The sequence below is a fragment of the Lactuca sativa genome, chromosome 8, assembly GCF_002870075.4.
Source record: "Lactuca sativa cultivar Salinas chromosome 8, Lsat_Salinas_v11, whole genome shotgun sequence".
Lineage (NCBI taxonomy): Eukaryota > Viridiplantae > Streptophyta > Magnoliopsida > Asterales > Asteraceae > Lactuca > Lactuca sativa.
The window spans coordinates 35,274,399-35,284,496 of NC_056630.2; positions in this window are offsets into that span (position 1 = coordinate 35,274,399).

A 10,098-nucleotide genomic window follows, 5' to 3' on the forward strand; every position below is an offset into this window, starting at 1 on the left:
CACCCCCTAAATGTTTATTACTTCCATTTATACATACCCAAACCACTTGTACTGTTTATCGTCCTCTTTTTTTTGTTTTTTTGTTTTTTTTTTCGTTTTCCTTAATTCCTTTATTAATTTAATGTCCTACTAAGTAAAATGTTAAAATATATAAATAATAGCTTATAAAAATAAACCTTTAGAATATCAGGTGTTGTGATTCAAAAGTCGATAAATAGGCATTTGAGAATGCCAAAATACTCAGGTGTCAACTTGTTCATTGTGATTTTAAACCAAGTTTGGTCACAAATTAAAAAATTTTCAACGATGGTATGTAATTCAAGGATTCATATTGATTTAGGTTCTCGAAACCTTAAAATATTGAACAAAATCTATATAGAACCTTATAATAAGGACAATAATCACCGTAATCAGGATGTCCATGTGATGAAACTTGATAGTATAAGGACCAATGATGAAAAAGGTTTCATTTTTAGACTAAAAAAGATGAAAAATATACAAACTACCTTAATCATGTCAAATCTTGTGTTTAACCGTTCTTTATTGCAAAAGTAAGATGCCAAAATATACAAACTAATGATAATACAATGCTCTAACCGGCCCTCTTGGTTGAGTTCTTTGAACCTGCAAAGCCAACACATTAAAGAAACATAGTAAAAACCTTTTTAGGAACAAACCTGATATAATAAAGCCTTCACCCAATATATTTATAAGATAAAAATACAAAAAGTTAAAAATGATGAAATCAATTACAAGTAAGGATTAAAATAAAAACCTATTAAGAAAGAGCCATCTGCAGGAGGGATATTTGAATCAACATGTATTTTCTGATGGTTTCAAATTTTGAATTATCCGAAATTCAGGGAAGGAGATAGAATTTGTTGAGAAATATAAGGATTCAAAACACAGGTTAAAATTTAATATTATTTTATTGATGACTACTTGTACTATTAGCTTAATGATTTGAACGTCTTAAAAAAATAATATTATTATATTCAATCTATTTTTAGGAATAGTGAGATTTCTTTTATAAGATAGTAAAGATATATATATATATATATATATATATATATATATAAGTCGACCTTTCGTCAACAAGTTATGATTAAGGAATAATGTCAAAAGTATCAGTTAGACAGATCAGGACTAGAAAGGATGTTTCTAAGTTCTATTTGCAGTAAGAGGTCCTTGTGATTGTGTTTTGGATATGGTTCTACCAGCGTGGGGGTCATGCAAGTTATGGGGGTTTTAAGTTTATCGCAGTAACGTGTCGGTTCGACAATTGATAATCAGTGATTTGTTCAACATTAAGAGGTCTTGACCTGATCATCGGTTTCCAGGAAGGGGGTAAGGAGTGATTTGAGGACGAAATCTAATTCAAGTGGGGGATAATTGTAACATTCAAGTTTTTGTAAGTTTCCTTTTTATCCTTTAATGTCAAATTCTTTACATTTTGGTCCTTGGCTAGTACGTCGGGCGTACTCTATGAGTACGCTTAGCGTACTACCCCATAGATGATTGTGGAATTCACCCATGTATGCTGGGAGTACGTGGGAGTACGCAGGGCGTACACATGGTTTGGACAAACCCTAATTTTTAGTGTAACATCGTAAATTTTCAAACAAAATTTTCATTTCAAAACAGCATAATTCTCAATATCACATTCCAAAAACCACAATTGTCAAACTGTCTAAACCACAAATTCATAAATTATTTGATAAAATCCAGCATCCTTAAAAACATAAACTCCATCTCGTGTGTACAATCAAGCCGCCGCCTTCCCGTGATCCTGAGAAGTACCTGAAACACATAACACCCGTAAGCACAAAGCTTAGTGAGTTCCCCAAAATACCACACATAACTCATTTGCCTCTCATGGATATATCTTAAATAAGACCCTCTGGTCGATGTGTTTCAGTGGAACCCTCCGGTCCTACAACTCGGGTGGACCCTCCGGTCATAACTCAGCAAAGCTCAGCATAATAGACAACATAAATCACAAAGACATAATGCAAGATATCAAAATACTCAATATAAGCACACGAGACCCTCCAGTCACACAAAATTACCACACTAGGTAAGTATAGCGAGAAGACTCTCCTCGTAAGCAAGCAAATAAACCTCATACACGAATCACCGATCTAGCCTCTGCCAAACACATACGATAATTATCTCTAATTAACACTTAAATCACAACTCTAAATAAACTAAGCTATTTTCTCTCTCTAATCCCTTGGGATGGGTAAAAGACCATTTTACCCCTCCATGGTCTCCATAGTCCCTGCTTTGACCAAACCCTTAAGTCAACCAAAGTCGACACTCGAGTCAACAGTCCATGTTGACCCGAATCATCGAGTGCATCTATGTGACTCGTCGAGTCCCCTCGTTCCTTCAGAAATGTCACAAAAATCCAATTTAACTCGTCGAGTTGTCTCATCAACTCGCCGAGTTGCTCATGTCCAGACTCGTCGGGGAAAACCCTAGCCGACTCGCCGAGTTGGCTCATCAACTCGACGAGTCCCTAAAGTCTATTTTCTCATTTAGACATTTTAAGGCAGGGATACAACCCCAAACCCTAGATCTAGCCTCCTAAGGCTGAGATACCACATAAAGCTGCACGCTTTACATCCATGCATGACACTTAGGGCTTGAAATGCCAAAACAAGTTCCCTTTAGAGTCCTAAGCAAAAAATCTCTCCTCTAGCTGGATAAATCTTGGACTTTTGGGCTTAAGGGACATCACAAGGTCCAAATCTGAAGTCTCAATCTCTTGGCAAGCTCATACTACACAAAGTCTCAAGGGAAGATGGAAAAAGCCCTAAAACTCCCTAAACACGAGATCTAATCAAAATAATGAGCAAGGTGGCGACTTTTACCTTCAAATAGAAGCTAAGGATGGATAAACACTGGATCCAACAGTCCCTCCTCATTCCAACCCCTGCTACTCTTCTCTTCTTTTCCAAAAGTGCACTAGAATGCTCAAACTTAGCTCTTCTTTCTCTCTTAGATCAATCTAAACGATTAGGGTTTCACACAGAGGAGTAGGGTGACATGGCAGGCAGATATCAGGGCTTAAGGTCCTTTAAATAGGACACAACCCCGGGAAATTAGATTTTCCTCTCACAGCGCCAACTCGTCGAGTCGGTCGTAAAACCCACGCGACTAAAACCCTTCTCTACTAGACGAGTTGGGGCCTACAACTCATCGAGTTGCTCAGTCAAACTCATAAAAATTATAAAAATATTGTACTTGGGAGTTGGGATGTTACATTTAGGGTTTCCTCCATATTTAAACCTCATTATATCACATCTTGGACACTATTGGTTAGCCTCCACCTCCCTTTACTCTGAAAACGAAACCCTAACAGATTTTGTTGAGTTTTAAGATTAAAAGTGATTTGTTGATGTTTTGTGGTGAAGAAGAAGAAGATGAGCACTTAGAGGAGTAGCTTAGGCTTGTAGATCCAAGATCACCTTCTCATTTGCAAGCTTTTTGAGGTAAAAGGCTCACACCTTGATGGTCTTATGAATGTAAAGCTGACAACTTTACATGATAAGTAACCTTATACAATCAGATATGATAGTTTGGCACTTTGTCTTAGCCGAGTAAGTGCTTAATGAGATGGTTTGTAGTCTGGGGAGTATGTTAGGCGTACCCAACTGGTATGTTGCGTGTACTGACCCTAGACGAAGTACGCTTAGCTTATGAGCTGAGTACGCACCACGTACTTAGAAAATGGGTATTTGGGCTTGGTATTCTCGGTTTAGACCATAGTTTGGGTTTCATAGCTTGGGCCTTATTAGGCCATTAGACTTCTGATTTGGGCTTTTGACTAGTATAACGAGTCGTGACCGATGACTGACAAATCTATATACTGAGCATGACCCACTATATGTTTGATATGTATGGTATGTGGTATTTTAGGGAACTCACTAAGCATTGTGCTTACAGTTTTTAGTTTATGTTTCAGGTACTATTGGTTTCAAAGTGAAGAGCTTGGAATGACTGCATTGCACACACCATATTGTTCAGCGTTTTACGTGAATATGATGTACTTGGATATTATTTGACACACACTGATTTTCAATATGGTTTAATGATATTGATTGGGTTGATGTTTATTTAATACAAAATTTGAAACTTTTAGTCTTAGTTTTTGGGACGTTACAATACATTTATGTTTTTAATATATTTATGTGTTCAATACTTTCCATAAACATTCCATAATGATATGTATATGAGTTTTTTTGAGTTCCAGTTTCTAGTAGAGGGAAATGGCAGCGTATCAACGAATGTATGCAGTATCTTGCTCCGGAATATACATGTTTTGGTGTAGATATAAGAAAGGACGTCAACTTCTTTAGATTAGTTACGTTGGTTGCTTCCAAGTACAGGTTACACGCTACTCTAATTCGTCTATCTTTTCAATGTCCTAGATCAAATATAGTTATGGAGATTCTTGACGATAGTGATCTTAGATATTTTCTTAGTTTTGTTACTATTATGCCTCCCAATACAGTATAATTGTTTGTTGTTAATAATGTTATAGAAAGTGGTACAAATCGATTTCCTGGGAAAACTTGTTCTGGAAATGGTTCTTCCGGTGTTGGAAGTAACCAAAATTGTAATTTATTACCTATGACAACCAATCATGTTCCTTCTTACAATGACCATATACATGGGGGTGATTATAGGTCTAAAGATAAGGTTGTTATTCACGTTGACCTTATTGTTGATGTTGATGAATCTACGAATGATGATGCAAAACAAATGATGTTGATTGATGATGGTAATATAATTCCACGTGGAGAGCCAGTTGAACATTTCTAGTATTACACTAAATTTGATGGGGATATCATAATGATTGGATGGAGGAAACTGATCCCTTACAACCCTGAAAATCACAACAAGAAAAGTTTACTTTTAATTTTTTCGATTTTAAAGAAGCACAACCCACCCATTGGGGTATTGCTCGAACCTTCACCACTACCAGAATTAGCTCAACAAAATTGTAAAGGGGCCACATCACACAACTATAATTCCCATATGAATTTATTCCAACTCTTCAAAACCAAAGAAGCACTTAAAATTAAATTAGGAATGAAAAGTGTTAGTGAAAGTTTCCAATATAAAGTGAAAAAAATCTACAAAAGACAGGTTTGAAGCTGTTTTCTATATGGATAATTGTGACTGACGGATTAGGGAAACAAAACATAATAATACTGATACATTTCAAGTGGTTAAAATATTGGAGAAACACACTTGCTCAAACACACAACTATGTCTCCATCACCGATAAGCCAACAAAAAGGTATTAGGTCACTTCTTGAAGGGCATATTAGCTTATTGTACCGGTAATATGTTGCAAGGGAAGTAGATACAACGCAATTTAAATGATCATCTTTGTGAACATATTTCATACTAGCAAGTATGGAATTCTAAAATTTAAGCTCTAAAACTATTGAGAGGGACCCCTAAAAAAAGATTTCAAAGACTACCTTTATATTGTTACAACTTGGAGAAGAAGGATCCAGGGATGGTTACACATATAAAGACGAGTGATGACAACAAATTTGAATACTTTTTATTGGATATCGATTGTGTGGTAATATATTTTATATACCTACTTCTTTATATTTAATGTCTATACACATATGTTTGCTTTAATTAGATTATTAATTACTTTTTCGGTACGAGTGTTTCAAAGATGTTTGTGTCCTATTATTATCAATGAGGGTATACACCTTAAAGTAAAAAAAAACTTGGACACCATGTTCCTAGCAGTAGGCATGGATGGAAATTACCAAATCCTCCTTATTGCATTTTGTGTTGGGAAAACTAAATTTGGAGATTCATGGATTTGGTTTTTATCAAGACTCAAAGAATGTATTGGGGACATGCCATTTTTGGCTATCATATCAGATTGAGCCAATTAAACTGAAATGGCTATTCAATCTGTGTTCTAAAATGCATATTACGGACTCTGCTATCGCCAATTGTTGATAAAAATGAGAGCAAATATCGACAAGAAAGAGAGAACCGAGATTTTGCTTTGGGAGGCTATAAAGGCTTACTGAGAGTTTGATTTCAAAGAAAGCTTGAGAAGGCTACGTCATTCCCTAAAGGATGATTGCCAGACACAGCTACACAGAATTGGTAACGAGAGATGGGTAAGGTCATGTTTCCAAGTGGTTCAGTATAATATTATGACATCAAACAATGTCGAATCCGTCAATGCATTATCAAGAGACACACAGAAACTACTAATAACAATGTTGATCGATTTCTTTCAAGCAACTATGTAGCAATGGTGGTGCCAACGACGTAATTTTGGAGGTAAGTGTTTCCCTATACTGAAATAGTTCAATGATAATTGTAGTGTAATTTACTATGCATGCCAACATATACGTAAATGTTTGCTATAACTAAAAGCAAAAAAGATTTTATTGAGTATGCTGAGAAGGTCATCGATAGGAGGTACAACAAATCCTCTGCTTTTCGAGTATACTAGATTGACCAGAGCATATACGAGGCGACTAACCAAATGAAAAATGGTATAGGAAACTTGGAAAGTCGTTACTACACTTGTGGGAAATGGAAATTGTCGGGTATACCTTGTACCCATGCTATGACAGTATTCAAGGAACTGAGATATCAACATTGTAGTGCCTGGGTGTCATCATACTTCACAATGGTAATGTAACAACTGAATCATGGTATGTTTCATTATTGCCCTTTGTTATTTTAAAAGTTACATTTTGGTCCTAGTGTAGTACGCGGGGCGTACAAGCTTTGAAGCGAGTATGCGGAGAGTACCACATGGTACGCTTAGTGTACTCATGCGAGATGGGATCATGAATTCGGACACATATGCAGGGCGTATGTGCCAATTAGTGAAACCCTAATTTATTGAGTTGGACACTATATAAACACATTTATGGCTTATGAAACCCTCATTTCTCAGCCTCCCTGACCTTACAGCCTCGTATAAGAAATCCTAGACCTCTCCATTATGCTTTGAGCTCATTGTGTTCATTTTGGTGTGCTTTGGTTCATAATTAAAAAGAAGAAGCTTGGTGCAAGGTTGTTGATAAGGGGAAGAGCTTGTGGATCCTGATTCTCTATTCCATTTCCAGCTTGTTTTGAGGTAAAAAGGTATTATCTTGTTCATTAGTGGCTTAGATCTAGTATATTTGAGTTTTGGACCCTTTTTAGCCCCATGAATGAGATCTAGTGGTTTGACACCAATCCAGGAGCTTTAAGGTTCCACTCTTGGTGTTTCTGAGGTTCAAAGTCCATAAAGTTGGCACCTTTATAGTTTAGAATCACCCATGCATGAGATTATGTCCAATTAGTGAATGTAGAGTGCTATATCTCGAAGTTGGATCCTTTTGGGGCATGCAAACTAACCAAGTCAGTGGCTTTATGGATCTAAATGCTTATTAGGGATTAGATTTATGGTTTGGACTTCTTGTCGTAATAATTAAGTGCTTAAAGAGGATTTTGGCTTAATAGGTGAGTAGCTCGGTGTACAAGTCTGTACACATGACGTACAAGCCATTTAATGTGTACGCTTAGCGTATAGCTGAGTACGCCCCGTGTACTTAGTCAGTTACGTTTTTGCATTTTCGGCTTCGAGTTTGGGATTTTTTTTGGGCTAAGTGTTTGGGTTCTTGTTAGGCCATATGAATGCAAGATTTAGGAACTTGGAATGGGCTTTTGGGTAAGGCCCATGTAAGGGTTTGGGCCCAATTTGGAAAATTGGGCCAAGTATGGGCCTTAAACGGTTAGATGGATTTTAGGCCTTTTGGATTATAGGTTTGGGCCTAAGTCTTGGTACAAACTAGTTCAGGGGTAAAATTGTCTATTTACCCTAATTGTGGACTTATAGCTATGGATTTGGAATCCAATTATTAATTGGATGTTTTTTGGTGTTGATAGCTCGGGGATTCGTCGGTTCGCAGCAGTAGCGAGTGTAGGATCTTTTATCTGTCGAGAGAGGAAAGTTTCCTCACTGGATTTAGCGGGTCTAAGGCACCAATGCCGAACCTTATTGTTTATGTTAGGATGCTAGGAATCTGTGTGACCCTTACATGTGTTATAGGCTGCTATGTATATCGGGCAGGGCTCGATGTCGGGCGAGGCCCGATGACTGAATCGTATGCTATTGTTTTATAATCATTGTATGTATTAGCATGATTATGTGATATATATTGTATGTGTATAGTGGGCGGGGCCCGATGTCAAGCGAGGCCTAATAACAACAAATTTGTATACTGAACGAGGCACGATGTCGGGTGAGGCCCGAAGCAGGGCGGGGACCGTTGGAGAGCAGGGGCCCAATATGTTATTTATTATGTATGGTATGGGGTAGTTTGGGGAACTCACTAAGCTTTGTGCTTATGGTTTCCAATTTATGTTTCAGGTACTTCTGGTTCCAAAGGGAGGAGCTCGGGATGACTGCATTTCACACACCGCATAGTTCCGCTTTTGAGATTTACTCCGATTGAGATGATGTTGATACATTGATTTTATTTGGATTGTATTGATGATGTTTTATTTCGGAATATTATTTTATCAAATTAAAAATGAAGTTTTTGGGTCATATTTTGGGACGTTACAAGTTGGTAGAATTTTGAAAAAGAAATAAAAGCTTTCTAATAAAAGAAATAGGGTGTGGGGGATGCAACCGACTGAGCTCAAGTAAGTTTTCCCAAATTATGCATACATGTGATCTGATATGATTTGATCTATAAATCTGTGAATCGCACGCTAGTTAGGGCTAAGGATCTGCTCAGTTAATTCTGCATGATAGAATGCTAGGGGAGATGCACTTGTATGCCTGTTGTATGAGCTTGTAGAATTGCATGTTAGTATTGATCAGTTAGAGATAGGGCAACTTGATTAGGCTATCCTTGGTTCTAGTTACTTGATGCCCAAATGCTGCTTACTTTATGCTTTCTAGGAGTTCTAACTAAATTCAACGAACTAGTAAGCGAATATGCTAAGTTACATATTATGGGAACTAAATAATTTTAGAAGGTTGGGTTTTAACTCTATTGTGTAGCTCTTATTTGATTCCAACCATTATAGTGTGAGACCTCACATTCGAAGAATTATCCGGTTTTAGTGGTATGTAATTATATTTGTGAGCTAGTTAGAGGGAGTTAACAGGAGTTCCTTCTGCAGGTGATGGCGGAGAGTGGTATGGAGTTTATCCTAGGAAAACCTAGGATGATATTTAGTGCTAGGAGCCATACATGAGGGGAAGTTATATGGATATAAAGTGACTTGGTTGAATCAAGGCAATTCTTGAGGAAAGTATGGTTAGATGTGGAAGGTAGTATAAGCACGTACTACTGGAAGTAAAGGATCCGTACTCGATTCAAGGAGAGCTACGATGAAACCAGGAAGCTTGTGGATTTTGTGATCCCCCGATATATCTTGATGTGTATTCTGATGGTTTATATGGTCTATTTTTAGTATGGTGACATTGTGAGGCAGGCCTACTGGTAGTTCTGGTGTAGGAGAGGGATCGAGCTCAGGTTCTGGAGTCGGGCAGCTGGATGAGCAAACAAGGTCGTTCATCTTGTCTGAGATTATGCGAAATATTCTTGAGCAAACTCCAGTGATCTTTGGCACGGTCAAGGAGGGTATTCTAGAGATTCTGGATGAGCGGTTGAGCGCCTTTCGCTTTGAGATGGTAGCCTTGGTTAGGACATGTTCATTGACTGTTAAGGAGTTTCGGGCATCTGGAGCTCCAGATCACCATGCGGAGAAGGACCCATAGCGAGCAAACGGTGGTTAGCAGACATTGCTAACGCCTTCTGCACCAACCGATCCCCCGAGGAGGCAAGGGTCAAACTAGCTTCCTGTCTTTTGAAGGACAAGGCACGAGACTGGTAGGATGTAACACTTGAATCATGGTATGTTTTTTTATTGTCCTTGTGTTATTTAGAATTTGCTTTTTGGTCCTTGTGTAGTATGCGGGCGTACCACATGGTACGCTTGGCGTACAAGCTGTGAAGCGAGTATGCGGGGCGTACCACATGGTATGCTTAGTGTACACATACGAGGCCATTACGGGTTTCCAGAAAA